The sequence below is a fragment of the Solanum dulcamara genome, chromosome 8, assembly GCF_947179165.1.
Source record: "Solanum dulcamara chromosome 8, daSolDulc1.2, whole genome shotgun sequence".
Lineage (NCBI taxonomy): Eukaryota > Viridiplantae > Streptophyta > Magnoliopsida > Solanales > Solanaceae > Solanum > Solanum dulcamara.
In genome coordinates this window covers 13,911,741-13,929,585 of record NC_077244.1, presented here as the reverse complement: position 1 = coordinate 13,929,585, position 17,845 = coordinate 13,911,741, and the positions used below count along the sequence as shown (strand labels likewise).

At 34.4% G+C, this 17,845-nt stretch overlaps 1 long non-coding RNA gene and 1 pseudogene across 2 annotated transcripts; one reads left to right on the top strand and one right to left on the bottom strand.

Annotated features, from left to right (window-relative positions):
• Positions 1-4,803: 4,803 nt before the first annotated feature.
• On the top strand, positions 4,804-12,717 carry LOC129901284 (uncharacterized; annotated as a pseudogene).
• A 579-nt stretch (positions 12,718-13,296) lies between these two features.
• LOC129900771 (uncharacterized) lies at positions 13,297-15,836 on the bottom strand. Of its 2 annotated transcripts, none has more exons than XR_008769692.1 (4): positions 14,456-15,836; positions 13,998-14,375; positions 13,696-13,911; positions 13,297-13,547 (listed from the first exon to the last, which is right to left on the bottom strand). It is a non-coding gene; the product is annotated as an uncharacterized LOC129900771 (long non-coding RNA). The 2 variants fall into 2 exon arrangements; XR_008769693.1 differs by having other exon boundaries at positions 14,757-15,836.
• Between the last annotated feature and the right edge of the window lie 2,009 nt (positions 15,837-17,845).

Below are 17,845 nucleotides of genomic sequence, written 5' to 3'. Positions count from 1 at the left end.
GTTAGCCTAAAATCCAAACTTTTCTGGAAATTTAAGTAGAAACAAACTAAATAGGTACATAATAAACAAAAGCAAACATTTTTCAAACTCAAATACCCCCAAGATTGGTTGTCACATGTACAAGCCACTAAATTAGTACTGAAATGTAAATACAAATCTTGAGTATGTCATTGCCTCTCAAATAAAGAAAAGCATAAAATATAGGAATAAGAGAGTCCACCAAATATCAATAGCTACCTCTCTCAATCTCTTTGAATCCTTAGATAATTAAATAAGTGAACACTCACGGTCCGGGCTCAGAACCTATACAAGTGTAGAAGCGAGTAAGTACCAAACAACACGGTACTCAGCAACCAAACTAAGAAAATAAGATAAATCTAGTCGATACTAAAACTCCTTTCATCCCAACCGAACCTTCTCAAACTATAACCTGCACAAAAAATCAGCGCAATCTACGCTAGACAATTCATATCATAAATAGCTCATCAATACTCATCATCAACTTCAACAAAGTAATATCAACCTCAAATAATCAATCTCAGGACACAGAGTATATACATAATTTCATGATGACAGATAAGATGCAATGCAATACGATGTCATGAATGATGATGCATGTCTGTCCTAATAATACACATCCACTGCATAACAGACCGAAACCCATGGGGGCCTCACAAAGACCACGTATCTGATTCTATCTTTCTCACAATAATTTCCGCCATGGACGTGTGTCTCGTTTTGTATTTCCCCTTAATATATATGATTTTGCCATGGAAGTGTGGCCCATTGTTTGTTTTTTCTCAGTATTACAATTCATCATCACAACAGAAGCACAACCTTAGTGCAGGCTAACCGGTACAAATATTCAATGAGAGGAATACAATGAGAAGAATGTAATTAGAGGAATAGCACATTCAAAATCACAATATCGATAGTATATCAACATCAACAAGTATATTATTTACTTCAATAGTCATCAAGTATGCATTTCTCCCTATCAATAGTATATCAACGTCAACAATTATATCATTCACATTATTATAAGTCATCAAGTCTCTATTTCAATACTCCTTTAATCACATTTAGAATCAATTAGTGAAAAAGTATATCCAAGTCAATTTCCATAATCAACAATGAGAAAATGACAAGCTCATTAATTGATAATCACATTTTGGATATCATAGCATTTAATCAAGTTCAATTCAAAAAGTCTACAATTCAAATCAACACCACATCACACATATTTCTTTTATTAACCCGATCTTTTATTACGCACAACACATGTGATTATAATTACAACCTTATTCCCGTGTAACCCTAACACATAGATGAAAGAATGTTCAAGTAATCTACATGATTTTGGGGGTTTTAGAAATTCACTTGCATCAATATCGCACCCCACTAACTAACTCAAAAGTGACATCAACTCCAATCTACTCAGTCTATGTCTATGAAGCCTCTATCAACTATCAAGAAGGTGTAAAGATAAATGCACGGCTACCTAAAAAGAAACTACTCATAAAAAATAAATAAAATAACGATGATTCCTTTGAAAGAAAGGAGGCCTTACCACTATCAGGAAGAAAATGGATCTTCAATAGTACTCCTACCGAGAATGTCTTTCAATTGACTCAATCATAGTTTTTTTGTTCAAATCAACTCAATCGTATACAATCTCAATCAAATTAAATAAATTATTTTATTAGGAATTTTCTCTAACCGACAACCATCACTATATGGGCGAGGGATGTACAACAAAATGGTGTCATTGCCACATTCGTCCAATACTTTACCAGGATAAGTGACGAATCACTATCATTGGATCCACAATCAATCAAAGTCCATCATTTTGGGACTTAAGAGTTTTTACCATCCATCCTATGCTGGCTACGTAGTTCATGGGTTTTGAGTTGTAATTATACTCTTACCAAAATCGGTGCTCAATACTACTTTCAAAATATATGATGCTCATATCTATCAGAAAAAATATTCAAATCATCTCATCTAGTCTCATTGGACCCTTTTCAAAACTCTGTCTCATCTCAAATCATCGTGCTTTTTAATTTTAAAAAAAAACATGTTATTAAGCTCAATCAAATCTCCTCAAAACTCTATCTCAAACAAGCATTTATACTCGAAATACTCATGTTCAAAATAATAGAAGTTTAAGAACTTTTTAAACTCAACTCATGCTTGATTCATGGTTATTTAAGACTTTCACAAATCATGCTTTAAGACTCAATAAAATCATGAATGACTCAAGAACTCAATTCATATGAAAACTCAAACTCATTTGAAATCAATGTTCATGCTCAACTCATCAAGTTCTTTCATTAAAATATGCTTTCAAAATCATTCACATCCTGTCAAAATTCTTTCTTGGTTCCAATCAATCATGTTCGACTTTCATACTCATTTAGACTCTATAATATATATATATATATATATATATATATATATATATATATATATATATATATATATTAGTTCAAATCACTCTCTTTATCAATGCATAAAAGTCATCATCTTTACTCAAAAATATGTATGTAAAAGTCATAATTACCAAATCAATCAGAGTTTATGGGAAAGTAGCCATGAACAATTACAATCAATTGAGAGATACAAAACAAAAATAACCTCAAGACATAACTATAGGAACTCAATAGAAGAAGAATTAACTCATTCGAAATTCAAGCAACTAGGTTAGACTCAACTCATTATCAACAATTGATAAAATTAGATGTAGGGCACATGGACGAACTCAATCCAACGTTGTGATTATCCTTACATACCTTAAAAGCTCCACAAATATTGATGAAAAATCCTAGTTTGAAGGAGAACAATCAAGAGACTCTTTTTTGAAATTCTTGGATTCATTTTCTTGGAAACTCTATGGTTAGTATTTAAGATTTTCCTTAGAAATTCATGAATAGACGAAGAAATTTTAGTTGGAAAGCTTGAAATCTATGAAGAATAACTTATCTTGCTGAAGAATCTTGGAAGAGAAGCCTAACTTGAGGCTTTCTTTAAAATTCTTTAGTGTTAAGTTTAGGAGTGAATGAAAGGGTCGAAGTAATGAAAGCTTAATGACTTTGGCTTTTGGGGAAATTTAATAGTCGTGGTTTGGAGTTATGGGATGTGAGAAAGACAAAAGCACCTCTCCTAGGGTGTGAAAAGAAGAGAACAAAAATTCTAAATAACGTGTGCGATCGCACAACTGAAGGTTAGTTCATGTGGCACTTCACGCAACTTTAGCAGTAACACTGACCTTGCCGCATGTCCGCGTGGCTGACGTCCATTTCGTGCATCAGTTTGCACAGACTATGTAGTGTCCAGAAAAATGAGCACAACTTTTAGAACATAAGTTGGATTGAAAAACAGTCAAAAGTGGTTGAAATAAGACTTCAAGGACTTTCATTTGGTTGGTATTAAGCCACAAAACTCTTCATATACTAGGAGTCCCTTTAAAATCCTTAGTTCACATCCAATATACTTCCTACACAAAAAAATTGATCTCAACGCATAACATACAATTATCAATCATCAGGTTCGGGCCTATACTCATTTGAAGAATGGTTTGGGTCTTAGCTTAAAAACTTTGGGGTATTACAAAAACCATCTAGTTAACAAACTTAAATCATGCAGAAACAACCTAGGAACTGAAAGTCATCATAATAAAACTCTAATACCAATAAGTCTAGAAAAGGCGTGCAACTTCCAACAGAAAATTGTTAATAATTAAACCATTATGTATACGTCTAAGTCTTCAAAAAAGGACCTGAACAAAAGAGAGAGTCTATGGCAACATGAAAGAATAGCTCACCCTTGGACTCTAAGACAATCACTCCTCTAGGAGAGGTCTCTCCACAGCCGACTGAATATGTCTTGTACTCAACAAAGATAGCAAGTGTAGTATCAATATAAAAATGAACAGACCAAGTGGTTCACTTGGGGCCATCAATGATCTCCAAGTGTCAGTTACGCCTAAGGTACCCTCTCGGGGTGTGACACTTATTCCATCATAACTTATGCAACATAGCTAATCCCAGCATAACTTATATCCAAACCAAACGCCCCCTAAGTCCTTACCGGCACTTGGGCATCCAATTAATTTCTTCATTCATTACATGCCTCGGACTAGCTCCAAATCCCTACTAATGATTTTTTTTTCTGATCTTAACTTCTTTTGTCAAGCAAGTAAGAATACATGCGAGTTCTTAATGTTTGTAATCATAACAAAAGAAATCTTTATGAAAGATTCTTAATACACAATGATTACACCTTCATGAGAATGTAAATAATCTATAATTATTATCCTTATCTAAGTTCCATAACCCTAATTATGTGTTTAGCTACTCATAACTAGATACAACTAACAAAAAAAAGTAATTTAATCAATTAATGAACATAAATATAAACAAAATGCAAGTAAACATTTGATTAGTGTAGCTCTTGCAACAATATTTGTTTGTTCTACAATAATCTTTTATGAAAGCAATATTTAACCCTTAAAGGCTAAGAAGGATGAGAACTCTATTCTAATTGTAATATACCTAACTTGTAGTAATAATGTGCAACTCTAAAAATATCATCTTAATGACCTATTTATAATAGTAGGGTCAAAATCCTAATCTCAGTTGAACACTTCTTTGACTTGGTCAACTCTGGTCTATCAAATTAGGGGGTCGAGGCTCCAGCTTTGTTGGAAAATGAATGTGCCTCATTGCGAGATGCTTTTGGGTGCGCTTTGTTCTAATACTTGTGCTCTATTTCTGTTTCCATGTTCTTTATGTTCTACTCAGTGGAAAAATATCGAAGAAGCTATATATTGTTTGGAGTCTCAAATAGTCCTGTCTTCTACAGAATACATTAATATGCAGCCAGAAATTGCAGAATTTGTCTGTTGGATTGTAAAAAATGGTTATCATAGACTGATCACTTTAGAAAGTTCAGAAGCTGAGATTTATCTGATACAATTAGTTGCCAATTTATAACAATAAGTTTGAATTGGGCTTTTATTTTGATTTCCGTCACTTCCATAGGACCACCATTTTGCTTTGTAATGTTATCGCATATTGTAATAGCATGTCAGATCATCCTGCACATTTATTTATCTGTAATTCTGGAGCTTATATTACAATTATTTCAGCGTCGGGGGAAGAACTGTTGAGGAAAAGGTCCTTGGAACTCGTCAGCGAGGGAGCCTCGATGAAGCCAAAGAAAACTTTTGGCAAGCTGAAAGTACAAGGTGCTTTAGTGGTTTCATTTTAAAGTTTTGATGACTTTCTTGTAGTGCGAAAAGTGAAAATGGCATTGGACCCACCCACAGGCTGCAGCTTTTCCACTCTGAAACCACCAAAAGTAAAAGTACGCGTGGCTCCAAGGATTCCTCCAAATGGTTCTTTATCACATCAAAGCTTGGCATACCTTCATGCCGGTACTCGTTATGTAAAAGACGTTTCTGGGATTTTGAAACTTGGTGTAACTACTTTACGAAGCAGTTCAGCATCATATGAAGTAGTTCCAGGTATGTAATTCTTAGCTGAGTTCTTGGAGGAATAATCGTTAATACTTTGGTTCCCTTTTCTTCTATTCAATTGTCCTAGGTGAATGCTAAGGTGGAAAGCATTTCTTATTGTTACAATTACTATGGATCTAGTGGATACTTGGTGACCTATTCTGCTTAGGATTTAGAATTGGAGATTTGAGGAATAATGTACTTTAGTTCAGTTCATTTCTTGCTTCGTAGGACTTCAGAAGTTTTGATATTTGAAACTTTGTGCCTAAGTTTCAGTAAAAAAAGTGATAAATGTGTTGCCACAAAGCTGGTTGTTGCTTTGTTCCTTCTAGACAATGCCTCTAAGTTTGATTTTCATCTTCATGCAGAGACATACTTTTGTTCGTTGAGATTGAAAAGTCTACCTGAAGAGGATACAGTGAAAATGCAAGCTGGCTCCGCTGAAACACATCTATTGTACGTGGACTTGTTTACTCAAATTTTAGTTATTGCATGTTTTTCATCTTCTGGTCATTGATGGTTTACATTACCAATAATACAACTCAGCTTACCGGAAGGGCTGGGGGATGACTTAATTGTTGAAGTACATGACTCAAAGGGAAACTACTGCGGCCGTGCATTAGCTCAGGTTGCTGATATTGCTGATGATCCGGTATACGTTCTGGCTTTCATATGTTATTATTTCTGTTATTGAGGTATAACTTATACAGCGGAAAACTTATTTTTGATTGCGAAAATGCAGGGAGACAAACTCCGTTGGTGGTCCATATATCATGAACCAGAGCATGAACTTGTTGGAAGAGTGCAACTATACACAAATTATTCAACTAGTCCTGATGAAAATAGCAACACTAAGGTATAAAAATCCTGCAAGAACCTTAGTTTCTTCCATACTATTTGGCTGTAAGTAGACTTCCAGAAGCTAACCATTGGTACTTCTCCGCCTACTTTTCTGAATTAACAAACAAAAAATTTAACTTGTGAAACCTCAAAGTACACAGCTTTCTCTTGAGGATTTCTAGATTCATACTGTATGCCATCGCTAAGATGCTTTGTTTGAATACTTCTATATTTCCATGCTTATATAACTGTATGTGTGGTCATCTAACATATGTAATTTGGTGTATGTCAAATTCTTGTTGTTTGGAGTTAGTTTTAACAGAACTTTTGCTTTTATGTTTAGTTTAAACAAAACTTTTGCTTTTATGTTCTCCATGTAAGTAGTGGAAAATAATTGAAGTTTTGATTAATCAGATCATCCCCTGAAGAATGTTGTCATTAGAGAAACATTTTCCAGGTTTTTGCTCTGGCACTTAATTTCATAACAGTGACATTGCAATATCTATTCTAGATATTCTGCCGTAAGCTAAACATGGAATATATTTATTTATTCAATGATTATTCTGTATGTTCATGATTATGTGGTGTGATGGATGACCAGAAGTTAGGTTTCTTAAGTTGATTTGTTGCCTATTTTTGTGTCAGTGTGGTCCAGTCGCAGAAACCGTTGCATATGATTCTGTTTTGGAAGCAGCAATTAAAGTTCAATAGTTTCAGCAGAGAAATTTGTTGCTCCATGGTGCTTGGAGGTGGTTAGTAACTGAATTTGCATCGTACTACGGAGTCTCGGATGCATATACAAGACTAAGGTAGGAGGGTAGACTATTTTGGAAATTCTTTCATTAATAACATCACTCAGAGATTTGATAAATGAAACAAATGAGGAATTATGCTAAAAAATTTCAATTTGTGTGTTAGATATCTTACTTATGTCATGGATGTTGCTACGCCCACAGCGGACTGTCTGAATTTGGTATACAATTTGCTGCTGCCCGTGGTCTCTAAAACCAAGAATAGCCTAAGTCATCAAAAGGTAAGAGGATTTAGTCTGAACTTTCTGCTGGGAGATTTGCTTTTCTTTTGCTTTACTTAATCGACTTCTTCCATATACTTATTGGAAGCAATATCAGCATTTCCCGAGAAAATAAAAACCATCATGTTTGGTGAAAGTAAAAATCGAGTGTAAATGATAAAATCATAGTTTGTAGTCAGAAAAGATTGGACTTTTTAATTAAACTATAATACTTAGGAGGCACTGTGATTTCACAAAGTATGGGGTATTTGCAGTTGTTATTTATTGATTCGGCTGCTACAAACCTAAGTTTCTGTGGTTCTATCTTGCGTTCTCTTGTCTCGCATACTTCCACCTCTCCACCCTCCTACCATCATATTGACAAGAAAAAGGGAAGTGTTGAAAATGGCACTACATTGAATAAGTGGTTTCTTTTGTTTTTTCTTTTTCTTTTTGAGGATGGTAACAGTTTTATTTTTTGTTATTCTTAAAATCAATTTTAATCAATTCCACTTATGTCCTATATTTTAGTTTTATTTTCCAAATTCACATTTCTTTCAGTTTTTTAACCTGCATATTTTTTACGAAGTATTTTAACATGTTATGCACATGCAAGTTTGTGGTTTGGACTCTAGTGTTATTTAATTACTTCTCAGTGTCTCCGGGATTACAGAACGTGCTTGTATTCACTGCAATACTTTGTCTTTTTTATCATGAACCAGAATCGTATTTTAGGAGAAATTTCTGAAAAGATCGAGCTGATTGTTGGTCTAGTTTTCGAGAACTACAAGTCTTTAGACGAATCGTTACCATCAGGGATGAACGATGTGTTCAAATCTGCTACTAGAGTTGCTGCTCCTGCTCTGTCTCCTGCGTTGAAGCTGTATAGTCTTCTTAATGATATTCTTTCTCCAGAGGCCCAGTTGAAACTATGCAGATATTTTCAGGTTCGAGAAACTATCTTCGTACTTTTTTAGTTCTTAAAAGGAATGGAAGAAGTGAAACCTTCCTTTTCTTCTGGAAGATTTCTCATTTCTGCACATTATTTTTGTGTAGACTGCTGCGAAGAAAAGATCCAGAAGACACTTGGCAGAAACAGATGAATTTGTCTCCAACAACAATGAAAACATATTGATGGATCCTATGGCTCGCTCCACAGCTTACCATAAGATGGTATCACTTTGTTCGAATATCAGAAATGAAGTTTGCACAGACATGGAGATCAATAATCAAAATATACTTCCGAGGTACCCTACCCCCTTTCCCCTTCCCTCATTGGAGTGTGACTTCCTGTTTCACTCAGATATAAAGCTGGAAATTTAGATGGTCATACTGGTCTTTTTCTAGGATTCAGATTTTGACGGCTCAATCTATTATTTTATTTTTCTTGCTAATTTGGATAATTCTACTCATACAACAAAACCAACTATTAAGCCTCAACCATAAGCTACTTGGATTCGACCATATGAATCCTCACTACCTATGTCGCTCCATTTAAACCCCTCTCAGTCAGTCTATTCATACTGGTCTGCTCTAAATTGCATGCTCAATGTCTTTACTCAAAGCATGGTAAATTGGTGATAAAAAGTGCAAAAACATTTCTTTGCATATATTTTGTGGCAGAAATGCAAGGCAAGGCTGCGTACAATAGACCCTTGTGGTCAGACCCTTCCCCGGACCCCGCGCATAGCGGGAGCTTTAGTGCACCGGGCTGCCCTTTTATATTTTGTGGAATGTGGCAGCTTGCTTAGGAACTTAGGCACTTTGTGCTTTGTGATCAGCATGAGGAAATTAAAAGATCATTTGCCACGTTCACCTTCTTTATGACCGAGGGTCTTTCGGAAACAGCCTCTACCTCCACGAGGTAGGGGTAAGGTCTGTGTATTTCATACCCTCCCCAAACCCCACCTAGTGGGATTACACTGGGTATGTTGTTGTACTCACCACCTTTATGATCTGTTTGTTTGTTCTTTTGCATAAAAGTTGACCTAGTCTTGTTAGTAGAGATTTGTCTAGAAAGCGTATAATTTGATTCACTCCTCAAGACAAAAGCTGCTACGGGGACCCTCCCCAAGAGGGCCCTGTGTCTTTGTGTATTTTGTTTGTTCTTATGCGAGTCTTTATCGGAAAAAGAAGCTCTGAATGTTTGTCTTTTCTGGATACGAGCAGTTATCTTTTTCTTTTTCTTGGATGTAAGAAGATAAAAAGGAAGACACTAAAGAAAGACAGGGAAAGATCTTCTTATAGCATGTAGATATGTTACTAGACAATTACTATATAGAATGCCATTACTCATATCTATTTCTGGGTTAATCTTGTGTAGTTTCCTAGACCTCCCAAATCTTTCTTCATCCATATACTCCGCGGAGCTATGTAGTAGATTGCGTGCATTCCTTGTTGCATGTCCTCCCACTGGTCCCTCATCTCCTGTAGCAGAACTCATTGTCGCAACAGCTGATCTTCAGAAGGATTTTAGTGCCTGGAACATCAGGTAATGCATGTTCATTAGTTCAGTTTATACTGCTTGTCCTGCATGTATGATGTTGACAGAGGTGAAATCCTTTCACAGTCCTGTCAAAGGTGGAGTTGATGCAAAGGAGTTGTTCCATCCATACATTACCCTCTGGATCAAGGAGAAGCGTCTTGCTTTGCTCGAATTGTGTAAACCTGACAAGGTATGTCAATCCTCACATAGCTGTGTCTAGTCAACAATATCTTCAGACGTGTTTGTTCTGAACTTCTTTCTTAGAATTCTGTACTTGACTCGGTATTATTTGCAGATAAAATGGCCCTGTGTAGATACACAGCACTCAACAACTCCTTGTGTTGATGATATCTATGACCGACTGAAGGAGACATTAGCTGAATATGATGCTGTCATAAGACTTTGACCTGAATACCTTTTCTCGTTGGAAACTGTATGTACAAACTTTGCTCTTCAAATTCATCTTCAAGTCCTTTGAGCACTAAACAGGTTTTTATTTTACGTTAATAGCAATATTAGCTTCTTTTTTTTTTTTTTTTTTTTTGGGGGGGAGGGGGGGGGGGGGGGGAAGGTTGTTCATCTTGTCTTTTCCCTTCTCGTTTTCTTGTTTGAGTATTTAGCATTAGAACACTTGAGAAGCATTATATATGGTTCTTAGATTAGTGAAAGGCTTTAACGAAATATGTGAAAAGAGTATGGTTATCTCAATTCCAGAAAGCAAGATTAGATACCTCCAATGTCTCTTGTTACTCACTAACGACACATATTTTCCACGTCTTTTCAAAAGGCTATAGCAGATGTAGAAAAGGCGGTTATTGAAACTTTGGACAGACAGTATGCGGATGTTTTATCTCCATTAAAGGAGAATATAATGCCCATCAAATTAGGTCTCAAGTATGTCCAGAAAATCACCAAAGGCACAGTAAGTCCGTTTGCAGTCTGCAAAGAAGTGAGCTCCGTAGTCATTGTGCAATAGCCTTGTAAATGTATGGATCCATTTTTTCTGTTTCTACTTCCAAGAAAATAATGCTCTTGAGTTATTTTTCAGCTGGGAATTCTTTTGAATTCCATGAAGAGAATGCTGGATGTTCTACGGCCTCAGATAGAACTGCAATTCAAGTCATGGGGTTCTTGCCTGCCAGATGGTGGACATGTCACTCCAGGGGAGCGTATCAGTGAAATTACAGTTATGTTGAGAACCAAATTCAGAGGTTATATGCAAGCAATCATGGATAAACCGGTGGAAAATGTAGGCATTCTATCAGAACACATTACAGTTTTGTGCTATTCAATTTTTCTTTAACTTCTTCCGTGTCGAAACTTTGTCGGTGTTTGCAAGAGTTGTGATAATTGTTTCTGTATACAGACAAGAATGCATAGTCCCACTAAACTGAAGAAGATAATCCAAGATGCTAAGGAAGGTACACACGAATCTGATTTACGAGTTAGGATTCAGCCATTGAAGGATCTGCTGGATAATGCAATTGAGCAACTTCATATGGTATTTGAGACACAAGTTTTCATAATTATTTGCCGAGGCTTCTGGGATCGGATGGGGCAGGTTGGTTAATAGCTTATTTGTCAAACAGTTAATAATGGCTTATCCAATAAATATTTCCTAATGTTGCGCACTCTTCAAAAGACTCATGCTTTTTTAATTTCAGGATGTGTTAAAGTTTTTGGAAGAGAGGAAAGACAATAGATCTTGGTACAAAGCGTCGCGAGTTGCAGTATCTGTGAGTTGATGCTACTTTTCTGCTTGTAAAGCCTATTTTGTATTCTAGAATTATCACATAATTAGAACTGCAAACCCTGGTATTATCAATACAAGGATTATTAATACATGGATAAGCATGGTTAAAGACAGAACTATCCTTAATACACCAAACCAAACAGTGGATAAGAACTAATCCCAGCATTATTAATACACCTTTCTCAGTACTACTACTTTTTCCACCCAGAAATTAACTTTTGTGTAATCTAGAATCTTCATGTGATATGGAAATAAAGGGATTGTGATCTTCTGGTTCTTTATAGGTTCGAAAACTTTCATATTATAAGTATGATTTGTGAATGATTGATCCAGAGGTGCTAATTAGATGATTATCTAAATAGATGCAGTTTTCTATCCAGTACATAATGGACATAATTGATGTGTTTTGACATGTTGGGACTCTTACGTGATTCTAACCCCGTGGTGCCAGCCTGACTCTTTCACCTTCATCATTTTCTTGATACCACAACAAAATTTTATGATGATGTATCAGACATTTCCCTTCTTCATCCTGAAATAGGAGCGGAAGGTTCATGCTTTATTTATTTGTTTACCCTGTACATTTTTCCTTGATGGTTTTGTTTTCGACTTGCAGATTTTAGACGACATATTTGCATCAGGAATGCAAAAGTATCTAGGCAATGCACTTCAAGAGAAAGACTTGGAACCGCCTAGATCTATTGCAGATATTCTATCCATGCTCTGTAAAGACGCTGTGAATGAAAACGACAACAACTACTTGTATTAAGAATTACCTAAACTTGTACATAGCACATACCAAATACTCCTACATAGCACTTTTCTAGTTTCTACTCATCGAGGAGAAATATCAAGAACTGCAGTCTCTTGCACCATACGAAGCGTAGAGATGAAGAGAGGGTTCTGTCCAATTTTGTTAGGTACTCTTTATCTTTTGGTTCTTCTTAATGGCTGCTATAGAGTAACTGATCATCATTTTTTATTCATTTAGAAATTTGTACTACTAGTAGTAGTTTACTGAGCTTGCTCTTGAATTTTTTTTGAGAACAATGTATAGCAATATTATACACAAGAAATATGTTTAGAAACTATTGTGCAGCTATTTCCCTCATAAAAATTTGCCAAATAATTTTTTTTTCCCAATATGCGCAAGTTTTGGTGGGTAGAGTTATCTAAGGTTATTGGTATCTCATGAAATGGTCATGTTGCACACACTTATTTGATGATTGATCAAGTGTTTTAGGCAGACGGTACAAGTTCAATCTATTTTTTGTTTCTTACCTGATGCCAGCTACTCATATTGGGGTTTGATTCAATCTTGATTTGAGCCACAAAGTCCCATATTGGGGAGTAAAACGTTCTTAGCAAGTATGGTGTTGATGGCTCGAATCTGAAATCTCTATTTAAGAATGAAGGAATATTTGTCTCTACATTGTAACTGGTGACTGCTAAATTATGGACTACATGATAGCTGTCCTAGTTAATACTATAATGTTGTTTCCTCTGTCCTAAATTCCAGCAAGAAAAAGTACTAATAAAATTGGGACCCTAATCTTTTATTGGTATTCAATTATTGTACTAGGTAGGGCTGGGCGTTCGATATTCGGTTCGGTATTTTCAAAATTTGGGTTCGGTAATTTGGTAATTCAAAGTATATACCAAATACCGAACTTTCAAACTTCGATTCGGTAATTCGGTAATCGGTAAATCAAAATTCGATTCGGTACTGTATTCGGTAATACCATATTGAAGTCGAAGTCCACACGGAATATGTTAGTACATCATATATACAATAGCAACAATAAAAGATCTGGAGATTTTTAATAACAAACTAAACAATGGATCGAATACAACTGAGTCAGGGTGCTGATCTTTGAAATATTTCAAGAGCCATTCCATATTACGTTGGCGCTTCCCTTCTCTTAGGCAAGTTCTGGACCTGATAATGTATTTAAGAAAAAAGATGTCAAGAACAGCTTGAAATTATCTATATCAAGGGATGGTAAATTGTCATTTGGAAGCTTTAATACAAAAAATCGTAAATTAACATATTAACCTATGACAGGACGCGGGAGCAATTTACAAACCTCTGTGCCTGCAATACCCATAGCAAATCCAATATCTGCCTCGTTGAGAGGAGCATCATTTGTGCCATCACCAGTAACTGAGAATGACAAATCCCATAGCAAATCTAATGGTTCTTACCTGGCTATAATGTACAAGTCATTTGCCCATGTAAAAACTGGAGGAGTTCTAGAAATGACAAACTTGAATCATCGATCAAGAAAGCAATTATGAAGAATCTGTCAAGTGAAATTCATCATGAAATACGAAAAGCATCTGTAAGCTTATTTCTTTTCTAGGTAGCTAAAGAATTGGATTTATTTACCATGTATTTCTTTGGTATCTGTTTGCCCTTTTCTCTTGGTGCTTCAGTACTGAAAGGTGCTATTTTCCAGCAGAGGCACTAATCTGAATTGAAAGGCTCAACCTTCAGCAGTTTCCAGTCCCTTCTTTGCTTATCAATATCACCATCAAGAAGCAATCCATATTCTAATATTGCTGATTCTATTGGTGTACCATCCAATTTTTCACTACTACAAGCACATCACCAATACAAAAAGAAACAGTTTGAACTCAGAACACATCAATACATCATAGCTTGGAATTTTTGCTCAACAAATAGCTCTTCAGAACATCCATAACTGATCCAAAATCTGCTTTCACTGTTTTTTAGCTTGAACAATGCAGTCAATATCATCCATAGCTAAAAAGAATTTAAAATGTGTCAATAATTAAACTAAGTAAAAAAATATAAAAATAAAATACAAAAACTGAAAAACATACCAAGTTCAAGTTTCATAAGATCATTAAAACCTTCTTTCAACATTAAAACCTTCCTTTTCAACAAAAGGAAAAGGAAGCTCATCAAGGATTAACATCTCAACTAAAGCCCTCCGAGATACCTCTTGATCAAAAGTCCAAATTGCCCCATCACGCATTTCACCTTCTAATGGAAAGTTTAAATTTGATTGTTTGTACTTGGAATTGAAAGTGTTAACCTTATTTGGATTTTTAGGACAAATTTTCAAATGTTTATTCAGTCCACTTGTTCCATTTTTAGTTGAATCAGCTAAGAGAACTTTACCACAATGCTTGCACTTTGCTTTATTAATTCTATCTTCTATGAGCTTATCATAATGCGGTCAAGCAGCAGATCTTGATTCTATAGCTTTCCTCTTCACAGTCACTGAATGTTGTTCAACTTCCGGTATCAAGAGACTCAGTAAGACTTGTTCGACTTGTTTCATCTTTCATCTAAACATAGAAGAGATTACAAATGTTATAAGATATAAATTGGAAGTGTAAAACAAAATCAAAAAATACAATATGGAAGCAATTAAAGAAGCTTAAATAAGTTCTATCTTCTAAATTGCTATACTATGTTTCTCCTATGAAAACAAGATCCATTAAGTTGAACTAACTATTCATATTTAAAAGGACACAGGGGATAATCATCTTCATATTTCACTGGGCATGTCAAGGGTAACATACTTCTATTTAGGTAGATGGAGATGTTAAAAACACAAGTATGGGAACTTCTTCAGAAATAAACAACAAAGAATTAAAAAAACCAGAAACGTGAAAGAGAAATAGAGCCATTAAAAACATAAGGCCACAGGCCACAGGCCACAGCCATACACTTTAGAGGAAGTACTTTTCAGAAAGCAAACAGATAAACAAAATCCAAATCTTGAATTTATCAAATTCAAATCTCAATCAAAATACTCAAAGCTTCTTGACTTCTTCTTCTCTTTAAGCTTTTTATTCACACAGAAATTCAGAGCAATGGATGCTACTAAGACAACCAAAGGTGCCGGAGGAAGAAAGGGTGGCCCAAGGGAGAAGTCTGTAACCAAATCAATCAAAGCTGGTCTTCAGTTTCCTGTTGGTCGTATTGCTCGTTTCTTGAAGAAGGATCGTTATGCCCAGCGTGTTGGAGTTGGCTGCTATTCTTCAATACCTTGCTGCCGAGGTGTTGGAGTTGGCTGGAAATGCGGCAAGAGATAACAAGAACTCAAGAAGACCAGAGCCTCATGCGTAGTGCGGCAGTGGTCACTGGTCACCAGAATCATTCATTAAATTCCTAGCCTAGGGTCTATCTAATTGAGAAAGATTCAGGAAAGGTATAATATGTTTACTTAGGGTTAGGGATTTGGGCAGGACATTTTACTAATATGTTTATGGGCCTTTACTTCTTTAGGTCCTACGGAATTGAGAATACAATGGGCTGGTCATTTACTCATTTAATTTTGGTATTCGATATTTATCGAATATCGAATGGTATATTTATAAATATCGAATATCGAAATTGAAATATCGAAATATAAAATTCGATACCGAATATCGAACCAAATTATCGAATATCAAAATATCAAAATAGCCGATTCGATTCGATAATTCAATTTTCGGTATTTTATGTCCAGCCTTAGTACTAGGCTTAATCCAAGTGGTCAATTTTCTATTCTGTGAATCTAACCATTTGTATTGGTGACAACTATATAGTAAAAACACTACTTAATCCATTTTAATTTATTTTTCTAATTTTTTTATTTGTCTGATTTTGACTTAACAAGAAGTTTAAGAAAGTAAAAAAAAAAATTGAATTTTATGGTCTTAAGCTAAAGACATTAGAATGTACCAAAATGCTCTTTAATCTTTTGATCTTAAATAGAAAAGTTAGAATTTACAAATTGTCAAAAAAAAAATATCCTTTTTTGAACAGACTACAAGAAAAGTAAGATAAATAAATGAAACGGATGGAGTAATAAAGTATGTTATGTGACATTAACTCTGTAAAGATATTAAATTATAATAGAGAATGTGCTAAGTCACCAAGTACGAAGTTCATGTATCCTCCCTTTTACAGGATATAAAGATGGGCTTATATTACAAAGTTTCTATTGAAATTTTCTCATTTTTTTAATTGTTTTTCTTGAAAGGGAACCAAGAAATTTTTTCATTAAAAAGGAATAGGATTCAATGGATGTAGTGTGTAGTCAAATAGGAAATCAAATTATAGAAGGTATCAAAGCATGTGAATAAATTAATGTTCAAGAATTCATCAAAATCTCTTAGGATTTAGAGACATTTATATTCTTAGGAAAAAAACCCCAAACTTCTACTAATTTATAAAGAACCAAATACGGTAAAACCTCGATAAAATAATATTTGATAAAGTAATAATCTCGCTAAATAAATATTTTTCTCCGGTTCCGACCTAGGTCAATTATATTAAAGTAATATTCTCGCTAAATGCATTAGATAATAATTAAAAATAAAGTATTAAAGGTCCAGAAAAAATATAAAGTAATAATTACTAGAATACATCAAGAATTTATATATATTTAATCAGTCAATAATACTAGACCAATAACTATTTCTTTTTAAAATATGATTCTTGTTGAGGTTAAAGTTCTTTTCATAAGAGTAATTTGAAAAAAAGTATAAGAGAGAGACAAACAATTGAAAAAATGAGTTAAAGATTTAATTTCACTAACGCATGAGTTCTATTGATATAAACCTATGTTATTTGTGTAAAAAATAGTCAGAGACCAAATTTGATAAATTTTTAAATACTTAAAATACTAAAATCGGTAAGTATATAGTTAAGGAACCAAACCTAATTAATTTTTGAATAGTTAGATGACTAAATCTGATAAGTGTATAGTTAAAAGACCATTTTGTCCCTATTCATATAGATAAGAGACTATTTATGACATTTTCTCTCTTGAATTCTGACTCCGTCTTAAAACTAATAATAACTCAATACGTCAAGCACTACTTAAATTTACTAGTAAATTTTAAGATATTTGAAATACGGTATGTGCTGATTAAATATCTAACACATGATAAAACGTTTATATATGACACTTTAATTCAAAATTTTGAAAAAGTTTTTTCATGCATTCTCAATTGCTTGTTATGTAAATAAGTTAACTATTTAAAATACGTCGTCTCTTTTAATTATACACATTAACCTTAATAAACCATAAAAACTCGGACATATTTCAATTTATATCGATTGTATTATCAAATGAGGGCCCGTATTTTATTAGAATAGGAGAAATAGTTACTATAGTATTTTGAAGAAAAAAATGTTGGATAGAAAAGAGAAAAAATCTTTATTTCATTACGTGAGGAATTATGTCAGCGAAAAGTTAAAATTCTACAATG